The sequence below is a fragment of the Macrotis lagotis genome, chromosome X, assembly GCF_037893015.1.
Source record: "Macrotis lagotis isolate mMagLag1 chromosome X, bilby.v1.9.chrom.fasta, whole genome shotgun sequence".
In the NCBI taxonomy this organism is placed as follows: Eukaryota; Metazoa; Chordata; class Mammalia; order Peramelemorphia; family Peramelidae; genus Macrotis; species Macrotis lagotis.
In genome coordinates, this window is record NC_133666.1 from 609,111,060 (window position 1) to 609,137,025 (window position 25,966).

Here is a 25,966-nt window from a genome sequence, read left to right on the forward strand (position 1 = left end):
GTTTTTTGAGAAAATGAATTGTATTTTGCCTCTCTTTGTATACCCCAGTGCTAAGCACAGTGCTTGATACTCAATAAATACTTGTTGATGGATTTTACTTGGTGTCATATTTATGCACATTTTATATCTCACTCATTAAATTATGTTATTTTCAGCGAAGAGTTTAAGTTGTCTTTCATCTTTGAATCTCTAGTGCTTAACACAATGCTTTAGTCATGGTAAATATCTAATAATTATCTATTGAATCCAATTTCCTCAATTTATAAATTAGAAAACTAAAATAAAGAGAGATTAAGAGATTTGGACAAAGTCACATATCTGGATAGATATGAGGCAGGATCTGAACACAGCTTTTCCTTATTCACTTTACCCCTTTAGCTACTAGACAAGTGAACATATATACATATACATCTGTATATACATATACACACCTATATATATAAGCACACTGTAATATGCTTGCATATACACATATACTATTCATCTATGTGTATATATATGAATGCACATACATACACATATATATGTGTGTGTATATATACACATATGTGTATGTATGTATGTATATATATATATATATATATATATATATATATATATATATATATATCATCAGACTCATGTCACTCAGGTGACATTCACTTCTCATCTGCCTCCTCAGTTTCAGAAAGATTCCACGCCAACATTTCTGGGAAAATCTCTGGAGTTTTCTGATCAGTGCTAGCCTTGCAGCAGTTGCAATTTCAATATAGTCCTTTGCCTAGGAAGTCTCTCCCCAAGCACCTTAACTCATTTCCTTTTAGCCTGAAGCCACCTCTACAATTCAGGGAGAAAACATAAAATTGTATTTAAATATTTAAGAGCCAATAGAGAGAAGGAAAACAAAAACATTCAGATAATATTAACAGTAACAAGAATAGCTTATTATACTAGGAGACAGAAGTGGTACTGTGGCAAAATCACTGTCTGAGAAGCAAGACTGGAAGTCATTTTCTCTCTGCCACTTGATTTCCTTATTTTCAAAGGATCTCTTATGTTTCTTCCAGAACTAATATTAACAGTAACAAGAATAGCTTATTATACTAGGAGACAGAAGTGGTACTGTGGCAAAATCACTGTCTGAGAAGCAAGACTGGAAGTCATTTTCTCTCTGCCACTTGATTTCCTTATTTTCAAAGGATCTCTTATGTTTCTTCCAGAACTAAATTCTATGAATTGGACAATATCTCTTCTAGTATCTTCCCCCTTGCACGTCAAATAGTCAATCAACAATGTTTAAAAACTTTATCAATAGCTTGGCCTGGGTAGATCCCAGGGGAAATTAGAAAAATATGTGAATAACTATGTATTACCTAATTACAGTGGAATAGAAGAAAATTTCAGGGTAATGCCCTCAAATATATGATGGTTGGGAATGACAGCAAAAAGGTATCCAGCAAAATATTTGATTTGAGTTGTGTCTTGGAGAGGAAGAAGAACATTCCAACTTAAGGGACAGTAGGTGAAAAGGTATAGAAGGGGAAACTGTCTGTGAAGAAACATAATGAAGCCAGTGTCTGGAGTGGAGGGGAGTAAATTGTAAGAAGACTCCAAAGATAGGAAAAGGCCAGCTTGTGAAGGACTTTAAATGTCAAACAGAGAGTTTTATACTTCATTCCAAAGGTAATAGGGAGTCACCAGCAAATATACAAATTATATATTCAAATATTTGATTCAATATCTAGGAAAAACAAAAACCAAAATTAAATATTAACAAAAACAAAAAACAATGATAATAACTTATAATAATAAATTTTCCTTTGCCAGAACCTTCTTTGATCCTCCTAGAACTTTATTTCTGTCTTTCAAATGCATTTATGATGTCATTATGGATAATAGTTGTCTGTGTTTGTATTTTATCTATTGACCCTGTTCTATAGAGAGGAGATGTTTAATAAATATTTGCTGGATTGAATTAAATACAAATTGGTCCCAGTGAATGGAATTAAGAGTAATAGATAAAAATTACTCAGAGATATGCTTCAAATGAATGTACAAAGGTTATCCTTAAAACTCAAAGATGTGCAACAATGGGATAGAAGTGGGAGATAATGAGTGTCTGGTATTCAAGTTGAACTTAGATATTCAATTGTCTTTGCCCTTGAATTAAGAATGGCAACAGTGGATAATAATATACTGGAATTAGAATCAGGAGTTTTGGAGTATAAATTCAATTTGGCATCTACTAGCTGTATAACCATGGGAGAGGCTCTATGAGACTTGGTTTCCTTATCCATAAAATGGTGATAATAATGTCTGTAGTAGCCACCTCACACAATTGCTATAAGGCTTAAATGAGATGATTCATGCAAAACTCTTTGAAATTTTAAGATGCTAGATATTGATGTTGATTTTGATGATGATGATGATGATGATTTGTACAGAACGGCCCCTGACCCTGTCAATTATAAGAATCTGTGAATATTACTTTTACTTTTACATTGGTTTTAAAGGTACAAGATATTTTACTTGGGTTAATATTACTAAAAAAAAGCTGGATTCCACATAGCAATGTATAATTTCAAGCCTCTTATTTCCTGTTATTTAATTGATCTTTACACTAACACTATGAACCAGGCATAGCCAATAGCCCTACTTCATACACCGAAAAATAAACCCCACTAAAACCTTGAGACTCAATCAGGGCAGGAATTGGTCCAAGAAAAAAGAGTTAGGAAATAGCAGAGCTCTAACTCCAACCTTTACTGTGTTGCAGCTGCCTCTCCTATAAGAAAAAAAAAATAAGGCAGGCAGGCAGGCAGGCAGACAGACAGACAGACAAAAAGAAAGAAAGAAAGAAAGAAAGAAAGAAAGAAAGAAAGAAAGAAAGAAAGAAAGAAAGAAAGAAAGAAAGAAAGAAAGAAAGAAAGAAAGAAAGAAAAGAAGAAGAAGAAGAAGAAGGAAGGAAGGAAGGAAGGAAGGAAGGAAGGAAGGAAGGAAGGAAGGAAGGAAGGAAGAAAGAAAGAAAGAAAGAAAAAGAAGGAAGGAAGGAAGGAAGGAAGGAAGGAAGGAAGGAAGGAAGGAAGGAAGGAAGGAAGGAAGGAAGGAAGGAAGGAAAGGAGGAGTGAAGAGAGAGAGGAAAGAAGAAAGAAAGGAGGGAAGAAGAGAGAGAGGAAGGAAGAGAGAGAGAGAAGGAAGAGAGTGGAAAGACAGAGGAAAGAGAAGGGGAAAAAGGACCTATCATCTATTCTAGCTAGAGTCCTTGAATGTTATCTTTCTCACTCTCTTTGCAAAGTATCCTGTCTTTAGGGGCAGCATTTCCAGGGAAAAAAGCACTTGCCCAGAGCTAAGGGAAGCAGGTGATTTGGGGTGAGATGAAATCTGAGACCCAGCATGCACTAAGTAGTCAATAAACCTCTCAAGTAAGGCACTGAAGACACAGATATCATCTATCTATCCAGGCTCTAAACAGAACTATCTGTTCCCTTCACACTTACATAGGCACTGGAACTTTAGAGAAAATTAATCACTTCCTAGTTATTAACTAAAATTGTCAACTTAAATAGGTCAACCCAAAACAAGAGTTTTAGCCTACATCCAGCCTTTTCAAAAGATTGCTCTGAGCCCTGATAGTTACTGTAGTTTATTTTTTACTCCTTAGCTGATGAAGAAATAAAGCAGAAAACAAAAAAATCATGTTAACGGTGGCTAGGAAAGCAATCATAGAAGATCATTAAATATGAGAACTTGGAAGGGAACTCAGACAATGTTTTGTCTAAACCAATCTCATTTTACAGATGAGGAAACTAAAACCCAGATAGGTTAATTAATTTGTTGAGTTCAAGCAGTCAGTTAGGGGTAGAGTTCTCTTTCAGTCAGGCAATAAACCATCTGTTACAACTAGAAATAAGTCCCTTGGGATATAATTTTCCTCAAGCTCAAATTAAACTTAGATAATGAACCATTAAGGAAACATCCCTAGAGAATACAAAATGTTTTCACCCAGTATTACTCAGAAAACTGGTAAGTAACTGGGTTGAAATTTGGAACTTTGCCAGTATGGATATCCTACTTCTGATCTCCACAATTCCACACCATTCTACACTTGTAGCTGGATTCATCTTTCTAAAGATAATGTACCTCCTCTATCCTAAAATCTCCAATGGCTCTCCATTGCCTGTAAGATTAAATCTAAACTCCAGAATCTGGAATTAAAGGTCCTATCTTTCTAGACTTATTATATATCCACATGTACTATGTACTCTAGCCAAGCAGTACTATCAATCTTCCTCTGAGAACATCCTCTTTGAATTTCTTCAAATTATAAAGTTAATTCAGGTATGCATATAGAGATAGCAACAGAGTTAGAAAGACAATAGATGGTCTGGATGTAGGCAGTTAAGTGAAATGTTCTTGAAGTAATGGGTTAGGTAAGATCAATACCAATCAATCAATCAACCTACTATGTGCCAGACACTGTATGCTAAGTGCTGGACTAGTGAGAGGGAGGAGCCCAGACAGAAATTCTAGAGAGAAAGGGTAAAAATCCCTGGGTGTGGTCCCTCCAAAAGAACATCAAGTGACAGAGGTACTTGAATCTATATCAGAATAAGAATTCTCTCTAAGGTATCCAAACAATAGTCTGTCTAATCCTAATTCCAAATTCAAAGACCTTAAGTAAGGAAAACTCAATTTTGGCTTTTTAGAAAGATTTCTCTCATGTCAAAGCTAAGAAAAAGGCTCCAGATGGATTTACAAGTAAATTCTACCAAACAGTTTAGAAACAATTAATTCCTATTCTACATAAACTATTTTAAAAAATACAAGGAATTCTGCCAAATTCCTTTTATGATACCAACATTATGCTGACACCTAAACCAGGAAGAACTGAAACAGAGAAAGAAAATTATAGACTAATATCCTTAATGAACATTGATGCAAAAACATTAAATAAAATTTAAGCAATGATATTACAGCAAATTATTGCTAGGGAACACACCATGATCAGGTAGGATTTATACCAGGTAGGCAGGGTTGATTCAATATTAGGAAAACACAACATAATTGAACATATCAATAGCAAAACCAACAGAAATGATATGATTATCTTAATAGATGTGAAAAAACTTTTGATAAAATATAGCATCTATTCCTATTAAAACACTAGAAAGTTTAGGAACAAATGGAGTTTTTCTTAAAATAATAAGTAGTATCTATTTAAGTACATCAACAATTATATGTTATGGGGTTAAACTTGAAGCATTTCCAATAAGATTAGGGATGAAACAAGGATGCCCATTATCACCATCATCATTCAATAGAGTATTAGAAATGTTAACTTTAGCAATAAGAGAAGAAAAATAAATTGAAAGAATCAGAATTGGAAATGAGAAAGCAAAGCTTTCACACTTTGCTGATGATATGATGGTATACTTGAAAAAAATCATTTTAAAAATTCCTCCAAACAATTAACAAAGTAGCAGCAATATTTATAAAATAAACCCCCATAAATCATCAGCATTTCTATATATGAACAACAAAGGTCAAAAGCAAGAGAAAGAAAGAGAAATCCATTTAAAATAACTATAGACAACATTAAATACTTGGGAATCTAGCTCTCAAGACAAAGCCAGAAACTGTATGAACATAATTCTAAAGTACTTCTCACCCAATAAAGTCATATCTAAGTAATTAGAAAAATATCTATTTCAAATGGTTAGGTTGGGCAAACATAATAATAATGACAATTCAATTCAAATTAAATTATTTATTCATTGCCATACCAATCAAATTACCAAGTAATTATTTTACTGAGCTATTTGTTACAAAAATAATGGTAACACAATTCATCTGGAGCAACAAAAGGCCAAAAATACCAAGGGAACTGATGAAAACAAATGTAAAGGAAGGTGGTTTAGCTCTACCAGATCTAAAACTATATTATAAAGTTGCAGTCATCAAAACTGCCAGGTACTGAATAAGAAATGGAGTAATGGATCATGGATTGGTGGATTAGGATAGGTTCAAAAGAAACATAGAAAATGACTACAGTAATCTACTATTTGACAAACCAAAGACATTAGCTTATGGGATAAGAACTCACTACTGGACAAAAATAATTGGGAGAATTAGACAGTGGTATGGCAAAAACTAGACATAGACCCATATCTCACAATTTATATCAAAATAAGGTCAAAATGGGTACATGATTTAGACATAAAGGATGACAACCATAGCCAAATTAATAGAACAAGAAATACATTATCTATCAGATCTATGGAAAAGGGACAAATTTATGACCAAACAAAAAATAGAGAATATAATAAAACATAAAATGAATTAATTTGATTATTTAAATTAAAAGGTTCTTGCATTAATACAATCAGTGCTGCCAAAATCTGAAGGAAAGCAGAAAGTTGGGAAACAATCTTCACAACTAGGAGATATGATAAAGGTCTCATTTCTAATATATATATATATATATATATATATATATATATATATATAAAATTGCATCAAATTTATAAGTTTGCAAGTCATTCCCAAATTGCTAAATGATGAAAGAATATGAATAGACAGTTTTCAAATGAAGAAATTAAATCTATATATAATCATATAAAAATGATCCAAATCATTATTGATTAGAAAAATGCAAATTAAACAACTATGAGGTATCAATTCACACCTAGTAGATTGGCTAAAATGTGAAAAAGGGAAAATGATCAATTAAGGAGAGATTGTGGGAGGATTAGGATATTAATGCATTGCTGTTGGAATTGTGAATGGATTCAACCATTCTGGAGAGCAATGTGGAACTATTCCCAAAAAGCAATAAAATTGTTCATATACTTTGACCCACGAATTCCAATTCTAGGCCTATATCCAGAAGAAATCATAAAAAATGGGGAAAGTCTTACATGTTCTAAAATATTCATAGCAGCTCTTTTTGTAGTGGTAAAGAATTAGAAATTGAGGGGATGACCATCTAGTGGGAAATGATTAAAAAGTTGCAGTATATGAATACTATTGAAACTATAAATGGTCAGTCTCTAGAAAGGCATAGAAGGAATTACAGAATCTGATGCTGAATGAAGGAAGCAGAACCAAGAGAACAATGTCTATATTAACATCAACATTATGAGATTATCAACCCTGATGGATGCAGCTAGGACAACCCTATTAGAGTGGATATGAACAATGCTATTCCCATCCACAGGAAGAAAAGCAAAACAAAATAAAACAAAAAAAAAACCCTTCAGAATCTGATGAACAACACTGCATTCACTTTTTAAAAAAATCTCACGCATTTCATTCCCTTAATCTTAATTCCTCATACTGAAAATGACCTATCTGTAAAGGTATTTAACACAAATATATATGTACAGTATTAACATGGCTGCTTGCCCCTGGGGGAGGAGGGGTGGAGTGGTAAGGTGGAGGGAAATTTTGTAACTTAAAAATACACATATGCATATGGATGAATGTCGAAAAACTTTCATAACATGTATTTAGAAAAATAAAATATCAATTTAAAAAAGTAAAGCAAAATCAAAAGAAGAAAAAATAGAATAAAATGTGAAATAACTCATTCAAAAAACTCTGACCTGGACTATAGATTGAGGAGAGATAATTTAACAATAATTGTACTCCCTGAAAAACCATAATCAAAAAAACATCTAGACATCAGATTTCAAGAAATTATTAAGGAAAACCATCAGCAATATTTTAGATCCAGAGTGTAAAATAGAAACTGGAAGAATAGAACTATCTAGCTAGTGAGTGTCTGAGCCAGGATTTGAACACATGTCTTCATAACTCCAAGTTCAGCACTCAGTATATTGTGCCACTTAATTGATCAACGAATCAAGGTTAACAGCTACCATGGTTTTCCTCAGTTTCTCATCTATAAATTGAGCTAGAGAAGCGAATGGCAAACCATTCCAGTATTTTTGTCAAAAAAATCCCTAAAAGGGTCACAGAGAGTTGGACATGACTGAAACACTTGAAGAAAAACAACAAAGTATAGAAAAGTTCTGCAATCCCTTAAGTTGCTACAAATGATGTGATTCTCTTGGTAACCAATACTTTTTTTTTTACTTCAGAAGGCCAGTAGAGGTGATGCTTCTGGGTAGAAGCTACCAAGTCTGAAAAGCAGGAAGAAGACAAGTGGAGAGATGGAAGGAATGAGAAAAGAAAACAAAAAAAAAGGAACATGATATTATAAAAAAAGAAGTAGGAAAGGAACATAGGAGAAAAAGGAAGAAATAAAAGGAAAGCAAAACTAAAAGCAGAGAAGAAAGAAAGGGAAAAGAGAAGGCAGAGAAAGAGAAAAGGGTAGAGAAAGTCAAGCAGGGAAGGAAAAGAGATATGATACCTTTCAATACCACCTAACATTTCTTCATTTATTCTACTCTGATTTAGTGAGCTCCAGATAATTCTCACAGCTTTCTCTTCCTGCTTCTGCATACAATCCTATGCTTCTCTATATACAAACCTATGCCAACATCCTAAAGGATTTTTCATTCATATTGATGATATTTTTAATAGCTGGACCTCTCTCATTTCCTCATTCTCCTTAACTTCAACAATTTACTTCTCTATCCTACAGTGGCAAGATTACAAGTTAGACTTTACCATCTCTTGGAAATGTGCTGAGTTCCAAATCCAGAATTTCCAAATCTTCCATCTCAAACATACCTCTCAATATTCTACCATCTATTAGGTCATAGACATGATCACTTAGTTTCATTAGGGAAGATTAAATTCAGTATCTGCCTGAAACTGGAAGAGTAGGGCTATTACAGAGAATTTTTCATTCTTAGTTATTAAAGACATTCAATGTCATTCTCAAAGGTTTAAATTTTAAAATCTTTCCACATGTGAAAAGAACCCCCAAAACATAGACTGTTAGGGTTGGAATAAATCTCACAGATCTTCTACTCTAATTGTCTCACTTTTCATAATAGAAAACTTAGATACAAAGTTGGGAAATGACTTACCCAAAGTCAAACCTATCAATATCAGTGTTGGAAAATGAATCCCCTTTCCCCACCCCTGGTTTACCAGCTTATGGTTCTCTCTACATTGCAATCCATCTACCTTTGTAGAGAGCCAATGATCTGAGTTGGCTCAGAAATGAAATTTAGTTGACCAAAATTCACTGCCTGATCACAGCAGAGTGAGAAAAAAGCAGTCATTTTGTAGTTTAGACCATTGCATTTCCCAGAACTGCCTGATCCCCTTCACTTCCCCATGACTCGCTATTTTGTGAAACAATGTGGTACCACCTGTGACTAGCCTATGAAGAGGCAAACCATCAGTCCTCAAATACCCTAAACTTTGCCCCAATCTCCAGATTGACGAATTATTTTAAAAAGACTTAGTTAGAGAGGGGATTTGGGAGAACGAGGACTTAGTGTCTTGTTTCCCACAGTTATGGATCCAAGTAACAAATAATGTTAAAGAGAGTAATCCTGGGAAGGAAAATAAACTAGGTATACAAATGACTATAAAAAGAAGCAACCTGTTATAATGGAAAGAACAATAAAAACTGAAGATGAGAGACTATGGCTTATTCTGCCTCAGAGACTTATTTTGCTATGTGATCTTGGGGCAGAACATTCAAATTTTCTGTTCCTCAATTTTCCTATCTGAAAAATGAAGAGGTTGGATTTCTGAGGTTCTTAAATTCTCAATTCTATGATCCCATGGAGCAAGAGCTGAGTTCAAGAATACATCTTTAGCATAAGAACTCCAAACATTATATCCCAAGACTATCCTATAGATTTGTGGATAGATTTAATTGTTAATATGCCACCCCATCCACTCACATCAAGCCTACATGTGGCTATTTACAACTTTCATCTTTGACTGCTACTTTGCTTTCTTAGCCGAATGAGTCTAATCTGTCTTCCACATGACAGCCCTTCAAATAATTGGAAACAACTATATTGTTTCCATAGGCTAAAGGATTTTTATTTTGAAGCATTTTCTTATGGCATGAATTTGAGGTCTTTCATTAACTTTGCAGCTCTCCTTTTGACTCTCTACAGCATCTCAATGTCCGCCTTACAAGAAAGCATTCAGAATTAAAAATACAGTATTCTACATATAATCTGACGAGGGCAGAGTACAATGAAACTCTGAACCTTATGTTTGGAAAGTATGCCTCTCAGGGAAAACTAAGCCTGAATTGTTTCTTTCAATCTCTATATCACAACACCAAGCTTGTCATCCATTAATCTCTCAGGAATTTTGCAGGCAAATTGTTATCCAGCCACTCTTCTAACTTGCATTTATGAATTTGCTTTTTGAACCCATATAAAATATTTTTCCATTTAATTATATTAAATTTCATTTTTATTTCATTCAGTTCATTTCTATTGATTGCATCTAGATATACATTGTCAAAGCAAACAAAATTAAGTCTAATTCATTTGCATATAACATTTGAGATACCTGAAGACAGCTGTCTTTGTCCTAGTTCCTCTATTCTTTAGGCTAATCCACCTTTGTATTTGCAAATAAATCTCACATGACTCACATTCCATTTTTGTCACCATTCTGTTTACTCTCCTCTAGATATACTTCTATGAAAATCTTCCCTGGAATGTGATAGCTAAATCTGAATGGAATACTTCAAATGGGAACAACAGAACTATTACTTCCCATATTCTGGACAATATGCCTCTTTTAATGCAACCCAGGAACTCATTAAGAGATCTCATTAAAATTTGCAAATATAATTATCCACATTTTAGATTTTAGAAAATCCTCTCCATCTCTCCTCTTTCTTGTCTTCTCTCCTCTCCTCTCCTCTTTCTAAGGTGGTCTTTATTTTTTTTTTTAGGTTTTTGCAAGGCAAAGGCCACACAGCTAGGTAATTATTAAGTGTCTGAGATCGGATTTGAAGCCAGGTACTCCTGACTCCAGGACCGAGCTTTATCCACTACACCACCTAGCTGCCCTCTAAGATGGTCTTTAAAATATTTTCTCCAACAGTGGAGAGAAGACAAAATTACGAAACCACCTAGATTGAAGGATTTCAGATTCAGGAAATGTTCCCCCCCCCATAGTATCTCCTCTATTCCATATCTGTTTAAGTTCCTTGTGGGCAGGTCTGTCTCATTTTAGTACCCAAAACATCGTGACATTAATGGTGGATATTTAATTAACCTTTTTCTGATTATTAATAAATGTATGCCTGAAATACTATTACAAATTGGACTATAGAGATTAAGGATTAAGGTACTAACGAAAAATTCCATTTATGGAGTTGCAGAGAGAATAATCCCTTTAAAAAGCAGAAGACAGAAAAGGTAACAATTAACAAAAATCAACAATTTTGTTGCTGGGGAAGGTAGGGCAAAGTTCACTAATCTTTTCTGTCTCCTTCATTCAGCCTTTAACCTGTGATATACAAAGAACAAGAGAAGCATGATTGAGGTTTGGAGGAGGGGTTGAAAATAATTTTGTCACATATATTTGTCGATTGTTTTGCAATTTACTAAAAAGGAGCATTTTGATGGGACTAAGAAAGGTTATAAGTTCATAACTTAAATGAGAGGGTACTCTCTTCCAAAGAAAGACTTATCAGTTACTACTCCAAATCTAAGATAAGTATAAAAATAATAGATCTGTCTCTTAATATCTTATCATATTGTCCTATCAGATAACAGCACAATGACATCCCTGGCGGACACAAGCATGTGTACCTCTTTATACATATTTCTTGTAATTTAGCATATGTGCTCAATTATATACAGTCTATACAAATATGCCCTTCCCTTAATACTACTGTAGTTACCTGTGGAAAAATATATCCTATGTAGTAGATCTTTTCTTTTCACTTAATTAGCAATGGTATTTGATTAAATATATTCTATTTCGAGTTAATTATTCTCTAGCTGACAGATAAAAGTATGAGTCAATGTGGTTTCTTGAACTTGGGGATGACTCAGAGTACCTTATAGCAAGATTAAACTTTCTTGTACCCATGGTAGGGGGCTGGGTCTGGGACTGGGGAGGAGGAGCAAAGTGTTACATAAGACTTTTACAAAGCACTTTCCTCATAGCAATTAAACCTTTGGTTTATACCAAAGCAGATTTCTCCTTCCCTCTCCCTCTCCCTCCCCCTCTCCCTCTCCCTCTCCCTCTCCCTCTCCCTCTCCCTCTCCCTCTCCCTCTCCCTCCCCCTCTCCTTCTCCCTCTCACTTTCCCTCTCCCTCTCCCTGTCCTCTTTCTCAGTGTCTCTCTCATTGTCTTTTACTCTCTCTAGCTCTCTTTTGCTCTCTCAACAAATTCAGTATTTCTATTTCATTTTTTATAAAGACAAAATGTCTCAGAGAGGTAAAGGGACATATCCATAATAATACATTTAAGCAGCATCAAGATCACGATCTAAACCAAATTTCGTGTCTCCAATTCTAAAGTTCTAGACATTTTATTTTGCCACAAAAAGTAATCCTCATAGAAAGATGTCTGTGATTGAATATTTGTGCATGTAATTGTGTTTGTATGTGCACAAATATGTATTTCTCTGAGTTTCTCTGTTTATGGGTAATATGGAGAGGAATTTGTAGGCAGAGAAAGACAAACTCAGAAAAATTTGCTCTAACTTTAATGCACTTAGGAGCAAAAATTCTTCTCCATTCCTATAATTCTTGGCCAAAATCTAGTTCATAACTAGGGAAAAAATTGTCCATCAGCTCTGCAAGACTATTAGAAAACAAAGACCCTATGGCCAAGCTGCAGTTGGCACAGTTCAATTCCCACACACTTTCTCTGTTGTATGAGGTAGAGTGGAAGTGGGGGTGGGGATGAGACTGGGAACAACATACTCAGATATAGTAATGCCATTTAGCACTGGCACTATCATACTATCAGTCTCCATTTACTGAATTCACAAACTACTTATTTCCCCCTTTAATATTATTTCTCTATTTGTTTCCCTCTGCCCCAAACATCTCTCCTTCATTGTCTCTCCCTCTTCCTTTCCTTTCTGAGTTTTTTCTCCTACTACCTATCTCTCTGAATAAACTTCTATATTCATGTATCAAATTTCCCAATTATTCCCAGCCTTCTATGAGCAATTTTCCCCAGTAATATTATTTTTCTTTCTCTCAACCTATTTTTTTTTGTTTTTACCTCTACTGCTTTCATTACTCTTTTTCTCCTTTTTTGTCCCTTGTCCTTTTGCTCTGTTGCTTCTATTACTCCTTTTTTTTTTGAGAAGGTGGATGTTTGTGGGCAATGGTATTGAGTGACTTGCTCAAAGTCATATAGCTCAAAGTCATCAAGTGTCTGACATCAGATTTGAAGTCAGGTCTTCCTGACTCCAGAACATTTCATGGAAATGGTACAATGAATTGTATGCAGGTAAATTTTTAACATTTGGTTCTCCATGAATATCTGACACACTTTTAAGCTAACTCTTCATCATTAATCCTCTATCCCCTGTGGCTTCCATTACTTTTTCCCCCATTGTTTTCTTTTCTCTCTCTTTTCCTTGCCTGTTGCCTCCCCCTTCTCTTTCCCTCATGTCTACCTCCTTTCTAGTATGAGAAATTCTGTCTGTCTTATTTAAAATTTGTTGTTTCAAAACACTCAGAGAAGAGGATTCCATAGTTATGCCAACCTACTTGTTCTTCACCCCAGTGAGCAACATTAATAAAAGCCCTAGAAAGAATCTCCACTGGCTCTAATTGGGACTCCTTCCCCCAAAGAGAATTGTCCATTTGCCAATAAGTTGGGGGAAAATACTCACAGGGAGAGAGGGTTGCATTAGGTTACCAATTACCAATCCCCATTTACCAATATCAATATCCCCACTTAGCTAATATGTTACCAATTACCAATACTCATTTACCAATATCAATATCCCCACTTAGCTAATGTAAAAAGTCATAACCAAAATAGGTATAGTCAGAGAAAAAAGAGACTGTAACTAGGGAGACTACAGCAAATCAGATAAACTGCTATAATACTATTCAGGAAGCTGTGGCTTGTATAAGATGCTTGATTCCCTACTCACATAAAGATATAATGAAATGAGGATGTGGTTAGCCTACTTAAAGTATAATTTTCTATAATCTCAGTTCTCCTCATTGCATTTCAGTTTCCTAAAGCATAATGAGCTCTCAGATCCAACCTAACTCTAAAATCTTATCTTCTCACTTCAATTTCTTTTTTAAAAAAAGTTTCACCAATACATTTTTGTTTTAACATCAATTTTCATGTTCTTTCCTTTCCCATAGAACCATCCATTATAACCAAGGATAAAAAAAGGTTCAATTAAACTGGCTAACACATCAACCATTTCCAACATTATATACAGCATTCTCTTGTAGTATCTCATCTCAGCAACAAATAGTGTTGGGGGAAGGGCAGTATACATTATCTTGTCTATTCCTGGGGATCAAGCTTGACCAGGATTTTATAGCCTTCAATCATGTTTGTTCTTCTTCCACATGCATATTCATATATTATTCTTGGACCTACTTTACATAAGGACAAATAAGACTATCCACAGTTATCATTTCTTATGGTATATGATTATCCAATTATATTCACATACCACAATTTGTTAAGCTATTTTTCAGTCTTATAAATTTAATTTAGGGGTGGAGGCAAAATGGCGACAAGGAGGGATCCAGGCTTAGGAGCTCTCTAATAAAATTCATCAGCTAAGGACTCTAACTAAACTTTCGAGAGACAAAACCCACAAAGGGTCCCAGTGAGGCAGTTATCCTACTCAAGGTAACCTGGAAAAGAGCAGAAAGGCTCTGCTCCCCGGGTCGGAGAGGCAGCCCGCCAGAGGGGTGGCCTGCCAGAGCAAAAGAACTTCAGCTTCCCGGAGACACAGCGAGCAGCATGGTCTTTCCCCAGCACTGATCCAGGAAACAGAAGCAGGGGGAGCTGGTAAGCAGGAGCCCCCAGGGCATGAGCCCATTGAGCTGAGGGAGGGGAGTGAAGAGAGAGAGACTGCAGAGCTCTGTCCTCTGCCCCTGGAACAGGACTCTGGGGCTCTGACCACATTCAGATCCTGATCTCAGTCTAGGCACCCCCATAGAAGAGCAGGGCCCCCCCACCTCAGCCCCTTGGCAGAGGGGGGGTGCTTATGGTCATTCACAGAGCAGGAGGGAGGACAGAGCCTCACACAATGAGACCCTTGTGGGAGTGTCCCAAAAGCTCAAGAAACACCCCAAACCAGGCCCAGGCTGGGAAAATGAGCAAGCAGAGAAACAAAAAGAAGACTATTGAGAAATAGTTTGCAAATGAGCCCAAGAAGGACCAAAATACTCAGTCTGAAGATGAGGAAGCACAAGCTCCTGCATCTAAAGACTCCAAGAAAAACAGAAACTGGCCTCAGGCTATGACAGAGCTCAAAAAAGACTTTGAAAATCAAATGAGGGAGTTGGAAGAAAAACTGGGAAAAGAAAGAAGAAAGATGCAGGAAAAACATGAAAATGAAGTCAGCAGCTTAGTCAAGGAAATCCAAAAAAATGCTGAAGAAAATAGCATGCTAAAAACCAGCTTAGGTGGAATGGATAAAACAGTTCAAAAAAGTTATTGAGGAGAAGAATGCTTTAAAAAGTAAAATTGGCCAGATGGAAAAAGAGATAAGAAAACTCTGAGGAGGACAAATCCTTCAGACAAAGAATAGAATTCAGGGAGATTGATGAATTTAACAGAAATCAGGAATCAATACTTCAAAACAAAAAAAATGAAAAATTAGAAGAAAATGTGGAAAGATAATTTAAAAATTATTGGAATACCTGAAAGTCATGATCAGGAAAAGAGCCTTGACATCATTTTCAAAGAATTACTACAGGAGAATTGCCCTGATATTCTAGAAGCAGAGGGCAAAATAGAAATGGAGAGAATCCACCGATCCCCCAGAGAAAGAGATCCCAAAAAACCTAGGAATATTATAGCCAAGTTCCAGAACTCCCAAGTCAAAGAGAAAATATTACAAGAAGCCAGAAGGACACAGTTCAAATATCGTGGAGCTGCAGTCAGGATCACACAGGACTTAGCAGCAGCTACATTGGAAGCTCATAGGGCTTGGAATACAATATACCGGAAGGCAAGAGAGCTTAGAATGCAGCCAAGAATGAACTACCCAACAAGGCTGAATGTCCTCTTCCAGGGAAAAAGATGGACTTTCAATGAACCAGGGGAATTTCAAATGTTCCTTTCGGAATGTCCAGAGCTGGACAGAAGGTTTGATCTTCAGATACAGGACTCACATGAAGTATGGAGATTGGAGGAGAGGGGGGAAATATGAAGGACTTAATGAGGATGAACTGCATGTATTCCTGCATAGAAAAATGACACTGATAATACTCATATGAACCTTCTCAGTTAATAGAGCAGGTAGAGAGAGCTTTTATAGTTGAAGCACAGGAGAAAGATGAATTTGAAGATAAAATATGGTGTAAAAATGGAGTCAATAGAAAAAAAGGGAAATGGAATGGGAGAAAGAAAAAGGAGAGGGGGAATAGTCCAAGATATTTCCCATAAGATTTTTTTTATTACAATGAGCTATTGCAATGATATGGAAGGGGGGAAGCAAGGGGGAATGAGGGAAACTTTGCTCTCATCAGAGATGGCTAGGAGAGGAAACAGCAAATATACTCAATGGGGTATAGACATCTGGAGTAAGAAGGAGGGGGGAGCAGGGGGAAGGGGTGGGGATGTGAATAAAGGAGGAGAGGATGGACCATGGGGGGTGGAGAGTGGCCAGATATAACACATTTTCTTTCTTACTTCTTGCAAGGGGCTGGGATTGGAAGGTCTGTCCAGGACCTTAGGGCCAGGTGGATGCTGGGCCTAAGGGGTGGTATGGGGGCTCAGGGCTTCTTGGCCCCAGGACCAGGGATCTGTCTGCTGCACCACTCAGTGACCCTACAGCAGAGTCATAGTGAAAGGAGAGAGAAAATAGAATACATGGTAGTGGAGAAATAAGAAAGGAGGAAATTGTGATCAGTAATGGCAATGGTGGAAAAATATGGAAATAACTTTTGTGATGGACTTATCATAAAGAATGAGATCCACCCATGACAGAGGTATTGGTGTTGGAACAAAGACTCAAGCACATTTTTTGTTATTATTATTTGGGGGGAGGGTTCAGGGCAAGTGGGGCTGGATGGCTTGCCTGGAGCCCCATAGCGGGGTGATCTTTGGGTGTCTGGTGCTGGATTTGGACCCAGGTGCTCCTGGCTCAAGGGGCCAATGCTCTGTCTGCCACCCAGCCACCCCTACTATTATTACTATTTTATTTTATTTTGGGTCCTTTTTTTTCTTTCTTTCTTTTTTGGTTTTTGCAAGGCAGTGGGGATCGGGTGGCTTCCATGTCACATGGCTGGGTGATTGTTGGGTTTACAAGGCTGGATATGGACTCGGGTGCTCGTGGCTCCAGGGCTGGTGCTTCGTCCATTGCACCACCTGGCCATACCTACAATTATTACTATTATTATTTTTTTATTTTAATTTTTTTATCTCCCCTTTACTTTCTTTCGCCCAAACAAGTCTATCTATATTCATGGGGGAGGAGGGATATTTCTTTTACTTGTAAACAAGAATATTTTATTAATGTAAAAAAACATTTGTACAAAATGAGAATAAAAAATAAATTTCAAAATTAAATAAATAAATAAATAGTGCAATGGATAAATCTCTGGATTCAACAGGAAGACATGAATCCAAATATAGCCTCAGACACTTAATAGCTTTGATACACAAGTTACTTAACTTCTAGCTGCTGCAGTTTCCTCAACTGTAAAATGTAGGGGATTGCCCCTATCTCTCAGGATTGTCGTGAAGCTCAAGAAGATAATACTGATAGCATCCTTAGTGCACAAGTCTCTCTTCCCTTGTCAACAAGAAGCTATCTCTTCTCTTCGACAGACTTGTGTCAGTATTCCAGTAAGAGGGAGAAAAGATAGATGTGTTATTCTGGACAACTCACATTATTTCTATAACCCTCAGTTTCCTGATCTGTAAAGTCGGGGAAAAGATGATATCCATCTCTTGGAATCACTGTATCAAAGGAAATAGTACTTGTAAAGTTAAATTAAATTAAATCTTGTCTTAAAAAAAATAAATTTAATTTAGATACTATTTTATGGTATATGCAAGATCTGTGCTGTTGACCACTGATGGAATTAAGATGAAAGGAAGAAAGAAAGAAAGAAAGAAAGAAAGAAAGAAAGAAAGAAAGAAAGAAAGAAAGAAAGAAAGAAAGAAAGAAAGGAAGGAAGGAAGGAAGGAAGGAAGGAAGGAAGGAAGGAAGGAAGGAAGGAAGGAAGGAAGGAAGGAAGAAACAAAGAAACAAAGAAACAAAGAAACAAAGAAAGAAACAAAGAAAGAAAGAAAGAAAGAAAGGAGAAGGAAGGAAGATAAAGAAAACTTTCCTATAAAAAGCTTCCATTTCATGGAAATAATACACTGAATTATAGGCAGGTAAATTTTTAATATTTGGTTCTCTAAGAATATCTGACACACTTTTAAGTTTACTTTTCATTATTAATGTTTTCTTCGATTCTTTCTTAAGGCTAGACAATCAACAAAATATAACTCAAGATCTTATATGTAGCACTTGCTAGTGTCTAAGTATAAATTCACATACTGAAATTTTAGCAATGAAGCTAACTCCTAGATATAACCTACACATAATACACATAGTTAAATAAATGTCATTTAGAAGAGAGTAGTAACAACTGGGAGGCTTGTTGAAAGCTGATGAATCTAACATCTGAACTGAGCCTTGAAAGAAGATAAGGATTCTGAAAGGCAAAGGAGAGCTCATTCTAGGCATTGCTGAATGACACACAAATGTTTAGACACTGGAAAAAGAATATTGAATTCATAGAACAGTCAATAGTCAACACTAGACAGAATATAAACTAGAAGAGTAGGGGTCATGTAAAGTTAGTGTGTAAAGGTAACTGGGAGTCAAAATAAAAGACCTAGCAAATGAATTTGAATTTTATACTAGAGATAAAGGAAACCTCTGAAGATGCTTGAACCAAAAAGTGAAATATTCATTCCTATGCCTTTGGAAGATTACATCAACAATTGTCAAAGAAAGATTTAGAGGGGAAACTGGAAGAAAGGGAACCAGTTTTAAGACAAATTATAGTGGTGTAGAGGTGATGAAGTTTTAACTAGGGTAATAGTCTTGTGAGCAGTAAGAAAGGGATAGATGTGAGAAATAATATGGAGATAAAACTAATAAGATATAGATTGAGGGATGTGAGGGAAAAAATGAGATAAAAGAGTTAAGTGACTCTAAGTTTATGAATTTGGGTAATTGAAAGATGACAGGGTCCTCTGAAAAGTTTGGGAGGCGAGCCAAGGGATTCACTTGAGCTCAAATCCCTCCTAATATCTTTATATAATCTCTCTAAACAAATTCTAGAATGGCAGAATCCCCCCCAAAAAAAGATACGGTAAACAAGTTTCCAGCCCAAGGCACCTTAGATGGTTGACAATAAAATTTTGTTACACATGAGTGAGGGAGGAACTCAGTCCAGCACAGGCCATGCCTGTAAAATCCCAGCCCCATCAGACCAGGACAGGCTTTAGAAGCTATTGAATCATCATCAGCTCCTTCTAGGGCTCTCAGCTCACTGCATGAATGGTAAGGGAGTCAAACAAATGGTCACAAAGAGATCAAAGGGATCTTTTTCCTAGCACTGAGATAAGACTTTGTTGCTATTCCCATACTTGGATCTGGATCATAGTCCTGGGTGACAGTTCCAGCCTGAGGAGGAGCAGTAGCACATGAGAACTTGTGGCCTCAAGAGAGCAGGGGCTCACCTCAAACTTCCAGTGTAGAAACTAGAGCTTGGTGTCACTTTTGAACCAGGGCATGAGTCAGGATACTAGCATATATATTTACTTAAATCATAACACCTTGGAAGAAGTGAAAACTTATTTGTCTCTAGAAGTATCTCTGAAAACAACAATACAAAACCCCAGAAGATTGGGACAGCATGCTCTACATCCTGGAAACAGAGCACTACTCTAACAAAGAATTAAAATTCAAGTAAAAGGCTGAGAAAATGAGCCAAAAACAGGAAAAATTCCTGACCATAGAAACTTACTGTAGTGTAAAGAAAGGTCAAATCACATATTCAGAAGAAGATGATAGTAAAGTCAAAGTCATGGAAGAGCTCAAAATAAGGTTCAAAAGTAGAGGAAAAATTGGGATGAGATATGAGATTGATGCAAGAAAATCATGAAACAAAAAAAAAAGAATCAATCAAAGGAAACACAAAAAATATTGAAGGAAACAACACCTTAAAAAATAGACTAGGTCAATTGGATAAAACTCAGTAAGGAGAAAAATGACTTAAAATGCAAATTGACCAAATGGAAAATGAGGCATAAAATTCGCTGAAGTAGAAAACTCCTTAAAAAGTAGAATTGACTTAATGAGGGATATCTAGGTGGCAATGGTTGATAGAGCCCCAGCCCTAGAGTCAGCTGGAACTGAGTTCAAATGTAGCCTCAGACTCTTCAAAGTTGCCTATATGACCTTGGGCAAGTCATTTAAACCAATGCCTTGCAAAAAAAGCAAAAAATAATGACTTGATGGAATCTAATTAATTAATTAATTGCAAAAGGAAAGGAACTGGTCTAAAACTAAAATTGACCAACTGGAAAAGGAAATATAAAAGCTAACTGAAAAAAAAAACCCCTAAATTTAGAATTGGACAAATGGAAGCTAATGAGACAGGAAGATTCCATCACACAAAACCAAAAGGCTGAAAAAATAGAAGAAAATGTTAAGTACCTCTTAGGAAAAATTAATGTACTTGGAAAATAGACTCATGAGAGATGATCTACAAATTATTGGCCTATCAGAAAGTCGTGATCAGAAAAAGAATCTGGACAATGTCATGCATGAAATTATCTGGGAAACTCCTCTAATATCCTAAAACAAGAAGATAAAATAGTCCTTGAAAGAACTCATCAATCACTCCCAGAAAGTGATCCCAAAATAAAATCTCCAAGGAATAATGTAATCAAATTTCAGAATTTTCAGTTAAAGGAGAAAATACTGCAAGTTGACAAAAAGAAGCAATTTAAATACCAAGGAGTAAAAGTCAGGATTATGCAGGACTTATAGGTTCAACACTAAAGGATCAGAGGGCCAAGAATATGATATTACGGAGAGCAAAGGAACTTGAATTACAATGAAGAATCAGTTACTTGGCAGAATTTATCATATTCTTGCCGAGGGAAAGGATGGAATTTCAACAAAACAGAGGACTTTCAAATTTACCTGATAAAAATACCAGACCTGAAGAGAAAATTTGAGATTCAACTGTAAGACTCAAGAGGTATGCAAAAAAGTTAAATGGAAAAGGAAAAAAAAATTAGTCAATAAGAATAAACCATCTACATTCTTATATGAGAAGTTAATATTTATAAATCTTGAATGTGAGTAGATATTGACCTAATATATTGGAACAGTTAAAGGGAAGGTACTTGGAAAGAGAACAAGGGTATAGATTGATTATAATTTGATGGTGTTAATGGGTCTTGAGAATTGCATTTCTAATCAGGCAATTGAGGGGAGGGTGCTTGGAGAGATATTGTCAGTATGAAGTGATTATAATGTAACAAAGCTTATAAATCAATCAATCAACTCTTGAGAATGGTACATCTAACAGGAAAGATAAAAGGAGTATACTTTGGCAGAGGATGTAGGTACAAGACAGGTATAAAACAGTTAAGAAATGAAAAAGAAGATTATCCTGGGGGAAGGCATTAGAACTTAAATAGCACCATGTAATGAGACACAAAGGACTTATTATAGTAAAGCAAAAGAAGGGAAGGTATGAGTGCTGAGTAAATCTTATTCTCAATAGATTTGGCTCAAAGAAGGAATAACATACATTCCCAACAGGACATAAAAATTCATCCTACCCTACAAGGAAGTAGGAAGGGGAAAAGAGAAAGAAAGGGGGAGAGATCTGTTAAGGAAAATGCAATTCCATCCAGAGAAGAAACTATGGGTTATGCATGCAGAGCAAAGCATGCTATGTTCACTTCTTAAAATTATTTTATATTTTTTCTTTCTTTATCATAGTTTCTTTTCCGTCTTAGTTCTAATTATTCTTTTACAACATGACTAATGTGGAAATTAGTTAAACATTATTGAGCATGTACTATATCAAATTTTTTGCTGTCATGGAGAGTGGGGAGGAAACAGAGGGTGGTAAAAAAGTATGAAACTCAAAAGCTTGCAAAAGAATCAATTTTGAAAAATATCCTTGCAAGAAATAGGAAGAGAGAGAGAGAGAGAGAGAGAGAGAGAGAGAGAGAAGGAAAATTGCCCTGATATTCTAGAAGCAGAGTACAAAATAGAAATTAAAAGAATGTACCAAAATCTTGTGAATATAAATATAAATATCAAAAATATATATTTATAATTTATATAAAAATATAAACTGCCCATTATAATGTATTCAATTTCCAGAACTATCAAGTCATGGAATAAATATTGCAAAAAGCTAGAAATCCATTCAAATATCATAGAACCTGAGTCAGGAAAACACATGATTTAGCTAATTCTATTGATCCTCTGATCAATAAATTTAAGAGTTGAGAGAGGAATGAACTAGGAGAAAAGGAAAAGGAGAGAGTTAGAAAGTCAAGCAAAAGCTTTTTCAGTAGAGGGAAAGAAGAGGTGAGAGGTGAGTGAAATTTATTCTCATTAGAATTGGTTCAAAGAGGGAATAACATGCACACTCAGTTGGATATAGAAACCTATATTACCCTACAGAAAAAATAGGAGGGAAAGATGAGAAAAGGAGAGAATGATTGAATGGGATGAGAACTGGGTGAAAGAAGAGAAAGAATAGAATAAACCAGGGGTGGTAGTGGGGTGGGAATTGGATGGAGGGAAATTCGGTTTGCAATAGTAACTGTGAAAACATTCTTGAAGCAGATTTCTCTCATAAAGGCCTCATTTCTATAACATATAAAGAACTGTATTAAATTTATAAAAATAAGAGCCATTCCCAAATTGATATATGATGGAAAAAATATGAAAATTTTTCAAATTAATTGATCAAAGTTATCTTCTACTATTACTACTAGTCCTTTGATATTGAAGTGTATTGCCCCAATGAACCTAATGATTGGAAGTGTGAGTTGCACAATTATGTTTATTATAGTGAGAGGTATGCTGTGCAAGGCATCCTTCCTATTTGCCTTTTTGAGAATCATTCAATCTCAAGGTCTGATGTATAGGAAAAAGGACTATAGGAGATAGATGCTGTGGGTGTCTCTGAGGCTTAAATGGGTTCTGATTCCTCCCATATTAGTAGACACATCATCAGTGAGGGACAAGCAGCAGCATGTGATATCTAGTGACAGAATATAAGGACGAGGTAAATCCTAATCTGTCTCTCAATGAGCTGAGAATCAATCCTCTCAAATCTTCCATCTTTATATTGTGAGCTGATAAATGGCAATAGCTTTAGAACTAGAACAATGTCAGCTTGCCATTCTTAGAACTATATTTTTCTACTGTTGATATACTCCCTAGAGCACAATCTCACCAGATACTGCAGGAATTTACCAAGGCAAACCCATTCCAGGGTGAACCTGCCTTCACAAAGAAAAAAGAGCTCTGAAACTCTCCAGAGCACTGACCAGCTTCTCCAGGATCAGTCACTTTACCATAATGAATCCCTCTAAAAGCCTGTCTCCACCACTCTGGATTCAGAGATCTGAACTCAACTGCTTTTTGATTGACTGAAGGCAACAAAGGCCCTCTTCCATACCTTCAGAATAGTGCTTGCCTGTCTCTCAGGACCAAGCGACCCTTGTTCAACTGCTATTCACATACAAACCTTCTTTGGCCTTCAAAATAGAGACATGAAAAAAAATTTTCTCACTATTCATTGTAGAAATGCAAATTTAAAAAACTTTTAGCTACTGCCTCATACCTATTAGATCAAGTAATAAAAAAGAGAAGGAAAAGGAAAAATGTTGGAGTGGTTATAGGAAAAATGTGATAGTAAAGCACTCTTGGTGAAGTTTTAGACTGGTTCAACCATTCTATATAGCAATTTGGAACTACACTCAAAGGGCTATAAAACCACACATAACTGTTAACAGTACTATTTGATTTGTATCCCCAAAGAGATAAAAACAAACAAAAAAAGAAAATAATTTTTATGTACAAAAATATAACACCTCTTTAATGGTAACAAAGAATTGGAAATTGAGGGCATGTCCATCAATTGGGGAATTAGATAAACAAATTGTGGTATATATAATCAGGATGAATACTATTTGCTATAAGAAATTATGAGGATATGCTCTCAGAAAAACCTGTAAAAATTCACAATAGTTGATGCAAAATGAAATGATCCTCTGTGAATGACAGCTATTCTCACCAATACAATGATGCAAGAAAACTCTGAAGGACTTAATGATGAAAAATGATATCCATTACTTGGGAGCAGAGCCAAGATGGCAATATGAAGGCGGGATTTCCCAAAGGTTCCCTTCCAAGGAACTCAAAAAGTCTTAAAATTATGACTCTAACTAAACTTTGGAGAGAGATAGAGCCCATAGAAAGATCCAGTGAGGCAATTGTCCAGCCCAAGGTAATCTGGAAGATCTGTGGGAAGGTTCTGTTCCACCAGGGTTGGAGGGGGTTGCATCATAGCTAGGCATATGTCATGCTGGAGTGAACAAGCTCCAGCCTTCTGGGAACAGCTTACAGAGCACTTCAGTCCCTGGGAGTGCTGGAACTTATGGCAGCAGATTGATATCCAGACATTCTAACCCAGGAATCACCAAGCACAAACTGGAAGATCAATAAGAAAATTACAAAAGTAAATATGGAGTCCAGGCCAGTATAGCCCTGGTTGGGAAACATAATCAGACCTGTGGAACTATACAGCATGGAGCTGCCCAGCAGCTTCTCCCAGAAAGCTCAGCCCATGGAAGTTAATGGGGTGGGTGAGGTCTCTGTGCTGGGACAGGATTCTTGTGCTTTGTCCATACTCAGATCCTGGACCCAATCTCTCCCCCACCATTGCCATAGAGCAGGGCAATGCTCTTCCTCACATCCCCAAGGCAAAGGGGAGTGCTTATGGTCATCCTCAGAACACAGCACAGACCAGGAGAGCAAATAGAAACTCTCATAAGACCTTAAAGGAATTGAGGTACTTGCTGGGGTCCCAATAACACTCAAAAGCTTGGGAAGCACCTTAAGACCATGGTACCCACTAGGAAATGAGAAAAACAGAAAAAAGAACCTGACCATAGATAATCACTTTGGTCCCATGGAGGATCAAAACACACACTCAGAAGACAACAAAGTTCAAGTTTCCTTATCCAAAGTCTCCAAGAAAAATAGGAATTGGTCTCAGGATATGGAAGAGTTCAAAAAAAGATTTTGAAAATCAAGTAAGAGAGGAAGAAAAAAAATTTGGAATAGAAATGAAAATCATGATAACCAAGTCAGAAACTTGGGCAAAGGTATACAAAAATTGAAGAAAATAACGTGTTAAAAACTAATTTGGGTCAAATGGAAAAAGCAGTCTAAAACACTAATGAGAATGCCTTAATAAACCAGAATTGACCAGATGGAAAAGGAAATAAGAAAGTTCTCTGAAGAAAACAACTCCTTCTAATGTAAAATGGAGCTAAGGGAAGCTGATGACTTTATGAAGAATCAAGAAGTACTTAAACAAAACCAAAAGAATGAAAAACTTGAAGAAAACATGAAATATCTCTTTGGAAAAACAACTGACCTGGAAAACAAATGCAGGAAAAGACACTTTAAAATTTTTGGGCTACCTGAAAGTCATGAACTGGAAAATATCCTTGACTTAATTTTTAAAGAATTTCTATAGGAAAAAATACCCTGATATCCTAGAAACAGAGAATACAATAGAAATTGAGGGAATCCACAGATCTCCTACCGAAAGAGATGCCAAAAAATAAC

The 25,966-nt window shown here is 36.0% G+C and overlaps 1 protein-coding gene across 2 annotated transcripts in view; it reads right to left on the reverse strand.

Moving 5' to 3' along the window:
- The window catches only part of COL22A1 (collagen type XXII alpha 1 chain), a 665,867-nt gene that overhangs the window by 603,653 nt on the left and 36,248 nt on the right, over positions 1-25,966 (reverse strand). The window lies entirely within an intron of this gene.